The sequence below is a fragment of the Colossoma macropomum genome, unplaced genomic scaffold (assembly GCF_904425465.1).
Source record: "Colossoma macropomum unplaced genomic scaffold, Colossoma_macropomum, whole genome shotgun sequence".
Taxonomy (NCBI): domain Eukaryota; kingdom Metazoa; phylum Chordata; class Actinopteri; order Characiformes; family Serrasalmidae; genus Colossoma; species Colossoma macropomum.
This window is the reverse complement of record NW_023494787.1, coordinates 33,015,195-33,029,285: the sequence shown is the minus strand read 5'-3', so window position 1 is coordinate 33,029,285 and position 14,091 is coordinate 33,015,195. Positions and strand designations below refer to the sequence as shown.

Below are 14,091 nucleotides of genomic sequence, written 5' to 3'. Positions count from 1 at the left end.
CTTCCTCCAGAGGCTTGTCTTCTTCTCACAGCGCATTCTGGTGCCATCATTTGATGTAAAAGAAAATACGTCTCATGGGACCAGGCAACCTTCTTACACTGCTCCGTGTTCCAGCTCTGACACTTGCGTGCCCATTGTAGGTTCTTTTGATGGTGGACAGGGGTTAGCACGGGCACACTGACCAGTCTGCGGCTGTGCAGCTTCAAGTGCAATAGCAGAGTGCATTAAACATTTCTGTGACTTGTGCCACAGTTGTCAATCTGCTGGTTCAGACCTTGTGAGATAGCCTTCATTGCCCTCACGCATCAATGAGAATTGGCTGCCAAACACCTTGTCGCTGGTTTTTGTCCCACCTCGGATCACTGTTGGTAGGTACTCACTACTGCTGACTAGAAGCCTTGTCATTTTGGAGAAGCTCTGCCCCAGTCATCTGGCCATAATGATTTGGCCCTTGTCACTCAGGTCTTCACGCCTGCCCATTTCTCCCGCATTCAAAACATCAACTATGAGAACCAGCTGTCAAAGCCTTGACATGCATCATTGTTAAGAGATAATTAACGTCACTCACATCATCTGTAAGTGATGATAATGTTTTGGCTCATTGGTGTATGTGTTTATTCTTTAAGTATTCCAGCTGTTTCCTTGCATACGAGGCAGACTGCCTTGCTTTAAATTCAGCAAAAAGATAATCTATAGCAAAATAAGAAGCGAAAATATAAGTACAAAGATATGTATATGTGTTCTGTTTGGCTGAAGGAGGCTCAGGCCCTAGCAGACACTCGATTTAATCGCAAAGTAGTGTGCCTCATATAGATGGTAACATTCAGTTTTACAAAATTTCTTCACTTGTACTAGCAACGTGCAAAGTTTCTTTCTTTATGTACTATCTTGTTTTTTTGGCTCTGAGCCCACCACAAGCATTACAGTCTACCTTCTCCCCAAAAGACGAAAAACGTTTATGAACTTTGGTAGAATGTAAATCAAATGTTAATGAAATTCATTGCATAAGTTACTATTTAAAAACATATATACATCTCAATGGAATAGCAAACCAAGAGCAGTAACACTAGATTGCTAGGAGTTAAAATATGAAATGTATTATGGGGAAATGTGAGAAATTCAGGTTTGAAATAATTCTCACTGTCAAACATGAAAATAATAACAACTGCTCATATCAACTCAGACATATGCATTCATACACACACAGTACCAGTCATGACTGTCAACAGATCACACACACACAGGTGCGCACCTGCCTATGCTTCACACGTCTGTAATTCACACACTCCAAATGGGCTCCATTTTACCAGTGGCCATTAGCAGCTATGGCTAAAAGAGTTCATCATTAAGTGGGATTGCTTTGAGTGATGTTATGGTTGTGAATAGCAATGTGAACACGCATGTGCAGTTTTGCAACAGTGCATGTAGCTGTACAGTACTGTGAGGTATAGAGCAGTGTGTGTGTGTGCATGTGTGTGTGGTGTTCTAATCCGTCTCAGCTCAGTTACATTTCATAACACTGCTGGATTGATTCAGCGCTTTAATTAAAAAGCAGCTTCAGAGCCGCAGGAAACAGCTTTATATATATATATATATATATATATATATATATATATATATATATATATATATATATACACTGTTACATTTCCTTAGAACCACATGAGGAATTTCTATATGTTTGTGAAAGGCATTATATAAATAAAACATGATTATTATAATTATTATTATTATTATTAGTAGTAGTAGTAGTAGTAGTACTATGGCTGTATGTTGGACACTAGTATTTCAGCTAAAGCTATATTGTATCACACAGTAGAATCAAATAATATTTGCTCATCTGGTCTGTGTGTGTGTGTGTGGTCCATTTCATTAGTCTTTTACATTTCTTTAGTGTATGATGTATGTGTTTGACCTCAACACACACACACAAAAAACCAAGCAGCCAGCACAAATACAGTCCAATTCCAGCCCCGCAGGTAAGTAATGATGTTTCTCTCATTTTTAAAATGGATCTCCAGTTCCACCTGCTAACTACAGTACTGTGCTCTAGGAAAGTCAGAAATTCCTCTTCATTCATTTAACATCCAGTCAAAACCACCATTAGGTACAACTTACTTATTTTTCAGTGTCAGGAAATAAGCAAAAAAAAACACATTTTACACAGAAGCCTCAACAACTAAATATAATATCCATTTGTCAGTATTTAGTCTGTCCACCTTTGCCTTTATTACAGCTTCCATTCTTTTTGGGAGACTCATTTTCAGATTTTAAAGAAATCTGCAGGCATATTTTTCCTATTTCTCCTTTTTCCTAACCTCCAAAGTTCAGTCTTAGAAACTGTTTTCTGCTTATCACAATCCAAGTAATGCTAAACACATTCAGTGATGTGATCAGTGACCTTTTAAATTATTTCTGGCTTTATGTTTTAGCCTGTTTTTCCCTCCTCATTCAGTGATGTGATAATACCTCTTTCAATTTTGACAAAAAAAATCATACATAGTGCAGTTTTAATCCATCTGAAATAAAAGAAAAAAATAAAAGTGCAGACCAGTAAAAGTCGTGGTTGTAGTGTATCTGCATCTTTAATTTGGCTGTGAAACCAAAAAAGAACTGGACTGTAAATGTCATAAAAACTTCACCATCTAAGGCCACTTAGACTAGCATATCCTGATGCCTACATCCTTGAAGCCATTTTCACTGAGGCTGTTTGAACAAAAGCTAAAATACAGTGTATACCGTAACAGGCAGCTTTTTGTACAGGCATGATATCTGCCTGCAGCGGTGAGTGTGTTGAACCAGTGCAGTACAACAGCTGCATAACTTCTATGTTAGGCACAATAAATGTGGTATTAATACCTTAAATGGCCAAAGTCCACGGGCAGGCCCAAAGTTTTATTACACACTTCTAAAATCTACAAATAGCTCAGCCAGTTTGCACTGAAGTCCCTGTAGTAACTGAATAATAAATCTTAGTATGTAATAAGCCTGAGATTTTAAGGGGTTAATATAAGATATCACATCACTCAACATGTTTAAAAGCTAATTTTTGTTCATGTGTGGGTATAACAGTGTCATCCTATGGTTTGCATGAAATAAAGCGATAAATGAACCTGAGTTTTTAAAATGCCAGTAAATGAGTTGGATGGAATGTTATGGTAATGTTGCGGTATCTCGATTAACCGTCACCAGGCACAGACTGACACCAACCAGTGTATTTGTGAGAGAGGTTCTACCTTCTGCACTTCTGCACTCACTCTCCTCTCACTCTGACCGTGTGTGCACTCTTACAGATTGATTCTATATGGTTTGGCACACACTCAAATTGCAGCACACAGCCAAAACTGAACCACTGTATGCACACACACACATGTACACATTACTGTACATGATATACATTGAGTCAAGACCAAGACTTTCAGTAAAAAATTTAAAAACAAGATCAAGAGTGGCAGAGATTGAGACCAGACTAAGATTTTTTTTCAGAATATAGATATATGTAATGATTAAATAATAAACCATTATTAATTATTATGATGGCTCCAGCCCCCCCCTACTTCCAGAAGTAGAAGCAGCTTAGAAGATGTGTGTGTAATTATTATGATATTATAGTCTTAGCCAAAATTAGCATTGTAACTGGAAACTGGTAAAGTTAAAGTTTCAGTCTCTGTTTCTTGTTTCTTTAAAGCTTTTTCAGAATCACCACCTAAAGTCAAATGAACATAAACTAAACTACATCCATTTTTATAATTAAATGAAAAATGGTAATAGTCATTTTCCGATCTACCCTCAGGGGATGTTTAAACTTTAGAACCAAAGAACATCAACAAACTAGTAATACTCAGTTAAGCCATCCTGGAAAGGATCAATTAGATCCTCAACCAACAGATTTGGTAGCTGCCAAATCAGCCCTTTCATTCAGAAAAAGGCATCAGCCGAAACCGCAGAAGCTTTTGTGGTGGTTTGTGTGGGGTTGCAAATTGCAAAAGTTTGGGATCCCCTGTTGTGGAGAAAATAATTCTGTTCATTTCCAGTTACCTCAGATGGAGGCATCGCTCTCAGCTGGTCTTGTCAGTCCACTATACCTTAAGGCCAAGACAAGACCAAGTCCAAATGAGGTTGAGACTGAGACAAGACCAAGCCTGCTCGGTTATGGTCTTGAGGCCACACACTCCAGTACAACAACACTATTTATTAGAGTTGAATAAAACCTGTTAACCCTTTGAGACAGATGCAAAAATGGGGTTATTTCTGCCATTTAATCTGCTCTTCTCTGTTAATCACATTTGACTGATATGACACTTCTATTCAGTTTGTGTCACAAACTGCAGTTTTAATCAAAAAACCATAGCAATAGGAATATGTCATGCATCAGGCACATGTTTTTGTTACTCTGATTAACCCCAGCAAATAAAAAGTGCTTAACAATCTTACACACCACAAACTCAACACACCACACCCCACAACCCAATCCTATATCAGAATCAGATAAGATCATTTTTTCCAACCCTACAACCCAAACCCAACACTCCAGATCCTACACTCCACATTCTATTACCTAAACTCAACACTGCAAATTTTACAACCCAAACACACAAAAACTTTCAATCCACAGCCCACAGTCAAAATGAACACACCATACCCTATCACCCAAACCATACACTCCAAACTCTACATGCAAAACTGAACAATCCAAACTCAATAACCCAAACCTAACACTCCAAACCCAACGCACACACACTACACCCCAAATCCAACACTTCAAACCCTCAAACCAAAAGCCAACACTCCAAACCCTACAACCCTATTCTGTTACAGAATTAGATAAGATTTTTTTTTTTACCTCTGATATACCAAACCCCAACACTCAAACCCAACATTCCCAACCTTGCAACCCAAATCCTATATAAACCCAACACTCCAAACCCTATGACCCAAACCCAATACACCAAAACCTTACAAGCCAAACTCAACACAAACCCAACACTTCAAACCTAACAACCCAAACCCAAAGTATCAAAACATTCAATACAAACCCAACACTTTAAACCCTACAACCCACAGCCAATACTCCAAACCTTACAACTCAAACCCAACAAACCAAAACCTTCAGTACAAACCTAACACTCTGAACCTTACAACAAAAACCTAACACTCCAAACCTTAAAACAAAAACCCAACACAGAAAAACCCACAATGCAAATTTAATACACCAAAAACTTTTATCCAAACTCAATACTCCAAATGCTACAACCCAAGCCCTCCAAAACAACCCTACACATCAAACACTCCAAAACTGGGCACACCACTGACACACACACTCTGCAGAAGTTCATGTATGTGTGTGTGGGTTTGACTGACTATTTTAAGAGAGATGTGATTTCTCAGAGGTAAATAAATATCACCTCAGTCAGCAGTCCATAGCCAAAGAAATCCAGAGAGGCAAAGAAAGACAGACAGACACATGGGGACAGATGTGTTAATGTGGGAGGAAAAGCAGATAGAGAGAAAGAGAGAGAGAAAGACAGTTGTATGTTGTCTGTATATGTATAGCAGGGCATTAGCCAGCAGACTCAGTCCTGCTTACACTGCTATACTGTTTTCTACTGAGCACTGAGTCTGCTGCAGTGTACACACACACACACACACACACACACACACACAATTACTACAATAAAATACAGCACTTTTGGCCAAGCCTCCTGTAGCATTAAACACAGTAGATTTATAGTGCTGAAACACACACACACACACACACAGCACTCACTCAGATACACACTCAGATAAGATTACACATGTTGCTCTTGCACTGACAGCAATTCACACACTTTATTATAGCAACATCTTCACCATCTACATCACTCTCTCCATCTCTCTTCTCTCATTGTCTCCCTCTGTCTCTCACGTCAAACAAAAACATGAAAGCAACAGTTACTGAGGATACTGTGTAAAACAGAGAATTACTATTCAAGAAAAACAGAAACAGAGAGAGCAGCACACACACACAGGTAAGTATATATGTAATAGTAATCCTGTATGTAAAATATAAACATAAGCAGTTATCAGAGTTTCCGCTAGGAAATATAAGTGCCAGTCAGGGTGTCCAATTCAGTTTGCAAAAATGGTTAAATTTCCACTCATTCATGTTAACGTTGAACAAGACCTACATGACATTATGACATATCAGTCAAATTTATCTACGTTTTTGCAAAACGTACTCTAGCAAAGCTAGTCTTACCAGAGTGCTGCGGCCCGAACTGCAAACACGAGAGAACTTGTCAGTCCACATTTCGGTACTTTATCACAATGGATAATGCCTTCATTGACCATCATATCAGTATAAACATGCATTGCCACTCATAAATGATAAGGTTTATATACACGTCTCTGAACATAGCTGTTTGAACAAGAGCATACAGGCTTTCTGTGACTTTTAACTGACTATGCTAGCCTAGCCATTGGCCATTTTTGAACAATAACAATATTTACCTCAGAATACTGTTCTACATTCATGACAAAAGACATGCATTTTTGAATTTTAAACCAATACAAGCTTTATTTGTGTTAAATGTCTTGCCGTGCAGCGCAATAGAGTTTAGACTTGAAACTGATTGAAGCTCTGTCCTCTGTTAATGGTGGTAGTCTGCCTAATCTTCCCCAGAACAGCAGAGGGGGCATCACAACAGAATTCTTCTTAAAACATTTGGTTGAATTCTTTTTTTTTTTTTTTTATCAACCATTGTGTCTGGCAGGCTTTTAGTGGTCTTGCAGTTTTTACCAGTCAAATACATGCATTTACATTTACATATACTGGAAACTGTGGTAACTATACGCAATAATATATCTCTACCTCTAAGTACTACCAGATTTTTTTTCACCAAATTAAGACTTTTTTTTACAGTTTTATTGCAAACTATTCCCCTGAAAAACAAAGTGTACATATTGCAGCAAATATTGAAAAATGCTGCTTCAAAATCACGTTTTAACTCACCACAATCACAGACAATAGGCCACGAGGTGCTGGTGGGATTGTTATATGTGATAATATGCTCTACATGAATGATATACATTTAAGTACCTATCCACAACACGTTCCATATGTATTATATGTAGTGACTATATGTACTAATATATTCCTTGTGTATTATATCATTGCTGTCATTTGTGCTTTTGTCAATTTTACATTTTTTTATTATTTGAAAACGCAATTTACACTGTGTCAAAATTTCATGATGAACGGACCAACAGAAACGCACCGAGATGTGTTACTTTTAATGTTAACTTACATTAAAAGTTAAGAATGTTTTTCTTCTCATGCAAAGCTACTTTTTTGGAGAGACAAGGTTCTGTACCATTATAAGTGGCTATATAATATAACGTGTCCCTGATGTGTGAGTATCTATATCATTGCTAATGATATAGGAACAAAACTTCATATCTCTATTTTTTCACAGACATAATTTGAAAATACCAGCCATCCTTTACATTGTGTAGAAATTTGACAAGTGACAAGTGGACCAATAGAAATACTCTTATTATTTGTAATAAAATTTCTGTACGTTAACATACTTTGAAACCTGTCAATGTTTCTTCCTTCTGTACAATTTTGGAGACACAAGTTTTTTTAATGTAATAATAATATGCCACATATGTTTTGCATATATGTAAGTACCTACATATAGTAATAATATGCCGCTTATGTATTACATATATGTAAGGGCCTATATGGAATAATATACCCCTTATGTATTACATAGGTAAAGCATTGTATTTTGCAGATACTGTACTATAGATGTGCAGGTGTGTATGTGTGTTTTAAAGCTCCATGCTGGATGGCAGCAGCTCCATAAAAACATTAATAAATAAATAAAAAGCAGCAGTAGTGGGCTGATCAATAAATTCAGTTTGAAACGCTTCTGCAGCCTCACTGTCTCTGTCACTGTCTCTTTGACTTTCATGTGTTTTTTAATAATAATTTTGCGTGTGGTTCCTGTGGTGCGGAGATTAGCGGCGGGAGTGTTTAGTCACATCAGCTCAGGGTGATTGTCTGAGTGTGCACCATTTGAGTGTAATGATTTTTGAAAACTTCTGTTTAATATTATTATTATTATTATTATTACTGCAGTGATTACTAAGGAGCACACAACGATCGACATCATTAAAGGTGCTAATAACAGCCAACATATTTGTGGTGTGAAGTCTATACAATATGATGAGAAATAATAAACAAGCTGCCTTGTTAGCTGCCTGCTATAACTTCTTAACAAAAAAAACAAAATGTTTTGCTAATTTCATAAATTCTAAAATTTGCTAATTTACAAAATGTTTATTTAATGGTCTTACAACAGCTGATGTGGGACCATTAAACTAACATTTAACAAATTATCCTAGGGCTGTGCTGTATTTTTTCCATAGAACAGCTAGGATCTTTGCTTGGGTCATTCTTGCAAGAGTTTATGTGTCTTGTGTAAAGCATTTTATGTTATCTTGCAGCATCACATTTATCAAGCTTCGTAATTTTTAATTTTCCTTGCAACATAGTGTTGTGACTAAGGGTAATAGGGTAATAGCTCAAGAAGACTGAAATTATGGCTAGCAAAAGTGATATACAAAGAATACTGTCTGTAATACCAGCAAAGCCCTACAGATATCACTCTTACTAAAGCATGAGTTGAACAATTTACATTCAATTATTGGTCCAATATATAGGTTATAGGATATATGATATTGAATCATGTTTAAATATGGTGGTTTATGTGTAGGCTACTGGATAAATTATATAGAATATTGTTTAAATATTGGGCCTATGTGTAGGCTATAGGATATATAAGATAATGTGTAAATGTTGGGTCTATATGTTGGCTATGCGATATATGATATAGAACGATGTTTAAAGAATGGGCCTATATGTAGGCTGTAGGATAAATTACATAAGATAATGTTTAAATACTAGGAATTTAATTTTGGATTATAGGAAATATGATCATTTTTAAATATTTTGTCTATGTGAAGGCTATAGGATAAATGATATTGTGTAATGTTTAAATATGTGACCTTTATATACATTACAGGATACAGAATAATGTTTAAATACTGGGCCTGTATGTAGACTACAGGATGTATTTCAAATCAGACTTGATAGCCTTTTGTGATGACGGTTGCTGCACATTTGATTATATGAAACAGGAAAATGCATAACCTACACACAGTAGATTAGAGATATTTTATGTGCCCTTAGACCTGCGACAACATTATTTATGGCACACTAAGTATGGCAAACTTCTTATTATATTTAGACATGGCAGGCCTTGGCCTTCCAGGCTGTTCTCCACTGCTGTTCTTTTATGTCTGTGTAATATTATAATAATGCAGTGGATTTCTCTTCTCTTTGAACATGCAAAACTGTAAAACATGTTTCATGGATTGTTCCTGTAACTGATAAAATTGTTTTGTTTAGGTAGGTAATGTAATTCTATTTAGACAGTTCCTATGCTTATGCAATACTCTGCATCCAGTAAAACTTGAAATGCCATGAATAAGCAAAACTTGTTTGGGAAAAAAACATCAAGCAAGAAGTATTACAAAATGATATTTACCAAAATGTCTCAGGCTTTAATGCAAGTAGTATGGTGTCAGTTAAAACAGTTGATTTGTCAATTTCTGTCCATTCTGCAGAAATCAAATCCTCAACAGCTGAGGAAAGTTTAGAATTATTTTTAGAAATAGCAGGTAAAGTGTAGTCAAACATTTGGACATACTCCTCATTTTTACTAGCAGTGAATTCAAAATCACACATCTATTATAGAATTATTATCATTAAAAACATTAACCTCACACCAAAGACACACGGTTCCTCGTACAGTACTGTGCAAAGCCAGAGACCACCCTTGTTTTATTTCATATCTGGTAAAAATGGTCATAAAGTACAAGTTCTTTATTTTTCAGCATCAATAAACAAGAGAAAACATATTTAACAGAAAATTACACAGAAGCCTCAACAACTAAATATAATACTAGTTTTTTTAGTATTTAGTGTTTTTGCCTTTAAAGTCTTTGCCTTTTTTACAGATTTCGCTCCTTTCTGGAGACTTGCTTTCATTTTTTTTCAATGTAAAGCCTGCAGGGATATTTTTTCACACCTGCAAAGGAGTCTAACAAGTTGGTTGCATTTTCTGCTAATAATCCTGAACACATACAATGTACATTGAGGGGTGGTCAGTCCAGTGTTCGAAGAACACCAGCAGCTTCTTTGTTTGATTTGCAAAATTTCAATTTTTTTTTTCTTATTTTCTTTTCTCGGTAACAACTCCTTGATAGCTACTCATCCTTTCAGACTCATAGTGTTGAGTTCTCTATTTTTGAGTTGTCTTTTTTGTTGAGTTGTTGTGATTTTCTGAGGTTGAAAAACTCCTTCCTTATGCATCTCTTCACTAATATCTCCTCAAAAATAAATAACATTTTGACTGGAAACTTAATTAATGAAGGGTAGTCCCTGACTTGTACAGTATTGTAACACAGCTGATTAATTAATGAGGACACATATTCCACTAATTAAGTTTTAATGAGGTACACACAGTAATTAGGATGAAACATCTAATGATTGTGGTTGAACAAATTCTTAATTTCAAGGTCTAAACAAAAACTAGGGCAGAGCAGGGTATAACCTGACACATTTTAGTCTTTTGTTGAATAATTTTTAAAAAGTATATAAGTAAAATTAATTCTTTTTTAGTCTCTGCTATAAATGAAAACATACATTTTGTTGTCAGAACTTACCAACTATGAACAATTCAACTGAATGATGTAGAAATTATACAACTAATTCCATATGTAGGGTTAACTGTCAAAGACTGGGGAGCTAATTCAGTCTGAACTGGAGTTCAAAAAAATGATCAAAAGATACAGAGAAAATGGGACTCCTAGCAACCGTGCAAGACTTGGTAGACCACCAAGGTCCACTTAAGGTCTGTCAAGGTCCACTCTTACTTCAGATTTGAAAAATCCACAGATGTTTCTGTCCATCCTTCCACTATGAGAAGACAACGCTATGAGTCTGAAAGGATGTGTAGCTGACAAGAAGCCATTACTGAGAAAAGAAAAGAAAAGAAAAGAAGTAAAAATATTTTTTAAAAATAGTAATAAAAAGAAAATTTGCAACTGAAGGTGTTCTCTATTGTCCGTCCCAGACTCCAGACCTTAGCGTCACTGAAAGTGTTTGGGATTTCTGTTCTTGAGAAACAGAAATTGAACTAATTTCTAGACTTTGGAGAAACTTTGAAGGATTGGATAAATATCTCTGCAGATGTCTGTGAAAAAAGTAAAAAAAAAGTTTCGTGAAAAGAATGGAAGGTGTAATAAATTAAAGGGTAGACTTAGTAAACACTGAAAATATGTTTTTAGATTTCGTTTTTGATGCTTCCGTGTAATTTTCTATCACATATATGTTTTCTGCTTTTTTTCTGACACTGAAAAATATGTTGCACTTAGTGACTGTTCAGAATATATAGTGCTGTAATGTTTAGGCCATATTCCCTCTCTACATCATCAAGATCTACTGAAGCTTCATAATATGTAAGGTCAAAGTTTATTATCTTTATAGATAAATAACATATATTTACTCACTAACACCTGCAAATGCACACACATGCATACTCGGAAGTGGACACACCTCGAGGCCAAAAGAGTCCCATTCAACAAATCCTTTAATTGCTTGATCAATATTTGCAAAGCGATGCAAACAAATCCAATAATCAATCACAGCAGGCTATCAAGCGCATACTCACATCTGACATGCACACATAAAAAGAATCTGAAAGCAACTCGTCTCTAAAGCCACAACTATACACCCCGTTCTCTTTCATACACACACTGTGTGTGTGTCTCAAACACACACGCACAAGATCAATACCAGCTTTACAATGCATAGCTGAAGGTAGAGATGCAGTAGAAATGTGGCATAATCTGCTGCAGTTATGAAACAAATGTTCAGGCAGTGTGAGGTAACTTGAGCTTCAGCACAAACTACACACACACACACACACACAGAGAGATGTATGCTCTTGTTCTCTGGGTTAAAGTGATACTTTGGTGAAAAATGTAAGTGTACACAATGTACTCCCTTTCCTCAAATGTAGTTTGTCAGTTAAGACACTTTTGTATAGGAGCTACAAGGCTAATGTAGTCAACAAATAATGGAAGCTTTACCTCACTGATTAGCACTGTGGCAGCTGTGTGTCTAAATCACACATTTCCCTTCAAATGTGTTGAGGTGTTGAAGGTGTAATTCCACTCTTTTATCTACATTTCTGCACAACTCATTCAATGAGATTATACAGTTGTACAGAGTATTTTGAATCTGAGTCAGATTTCTATCTGGTGATGGCTACAGTGCAAATGTAGCCAGTTTTTACTGTTCAAAACCACCAGATTTTTAAAAATGTAATTCTGACACTGTTGGTGAATCTGAAAAAGGTTCATTTTGCCTTACCCTGCATGTACCTCTCCACCATAACTATATGTGTCATAATTTTCGGTGAGGTCGATTTTAGAGGCATTAACCCTTTCAGGTCAATGCAAAAAGTGGCTATTTCTGCCATTTAGTTTGTTCTTCTCTGTCAATCATCAAATGATTCCCCCATGCTGTTGCATTTATTTGATATGCAAGGAACAAAATCTGACAAAGCCAAAAATAAATTGATTTTTTTTTAGTCTGTGTCACAAACAGTGTTTTTAAACACAAAAAACACATGAATAAGTCACACAGCAGTTGTGCTTTATCATTACTCTGGTTAAACAAAACAATAATAAGCACTTATTGATCCAAACTGAGCTCTGAATGAGTCTGAATGCTTACCCAAAAAAATCACAGTACATCCAACAATAAAGGATGCTTTGAGCATCTTTCATACACTCTGGCTGACAAAGACATGCACCCACTGTAACTCATCTGGTGGCAAGTTTAAGTGTCCACTGTCAAAGGCTCTGTCCACACGTATTCATATATTTTTGGAAACTTTGTTTTTTCCTCCCACCTACATAAAAATGTTTCCATTTTTGTTCACTGAAAACGCTTAGTTGTTTTTATTTATTAAGTATGTAGAACGTGTACAATATGATACATGTGCAATATGACTGATGACAGTCATTTCTGTGTTCAGCAATTTGAGGGTGATTTGGGAGTTATAATCATGTTTATAATTGAATTTGGCTCTCTCTTTTATAGCGCAGAGGCATCATGTACTGTGCTCAGTCCTTGTAAATGGAGCATCACCTTAACTGCAAACATTAAAAACACCTCAGTGCTTCTAAAGATATGACTTAACGATCATTAACCAAAGTCAGATTCGAAATAAATCTCAACTCTATAATTTAAAAGGGGGGGAAAGCTAGAAAATCTCAGCTGCCCTGCTGATGTAGATGTAGATGTTTCAGAGATGGTGGTAGCCATTATACTGTAAGCAACCCTATGGCAGCAGGGTTTCCTTTCACATTGTAAGCTTTTATTTTCCAGCAAAAACTGTGAATCTGTGTGAAATATTAAATTATGAAGATCTGACCACCTGCAGAACAAAATCTACAGTATTTGTAATATGCTGCCATCACACTGTTAGAAAATCTCTGCTACAGCTTTACGGCACACTCTACATTTTGTGCAGTGCACTTATAATGCACAAAATACAATACAACTTCTTGAGGAGTATGACATCAAATTTTATGGGGTATTATCATAACCCTACTGGGTTGGCAAGCTCATGTGAGTCATTTTTGTATTTGTGTGGATGTAGAGATTTTTGAAAATGCAACTGGTGTGGTCAGAGATTTAAAAAAAAAAAGTGGAAAAAACAACAGTTTTGAAAATATCCGAATGCCTGTGGATGAGGCCAAAGTCTCTGAATGGATTTCCGGCAAGATGCTCAATTTGACAGGGTTAAACTCTTCGTATGGCTCCTATCACTACCGCTCAGTGAACAATTCTGACTTGCTATGTTTTTCTACAATGCACCATTTCACATCAAACCACTCTGAACGACCTCGTTTACATCTTAACCACTGAATTACCAGAAATTTTGAAAATATTGATGGAATTAACCC

The 14,091-nt window shown here is 36.2% G+C and overlaps 1 protein-coding gene across 1 annotated transcript in view; it reads right to left on the bottom strand.

The window, feature by feature from the left end:
* Window positions 1-14,091, bottom strand: part of LOC118805887 (glutamate receptor ionotropic, NMDA 2B) — a 126,583-nt gene that overhangs the window by 95,729 nt on the left and 16,763 nt on the right. The gene's annotated exons all lie outside the window — the stretch shown is intronic.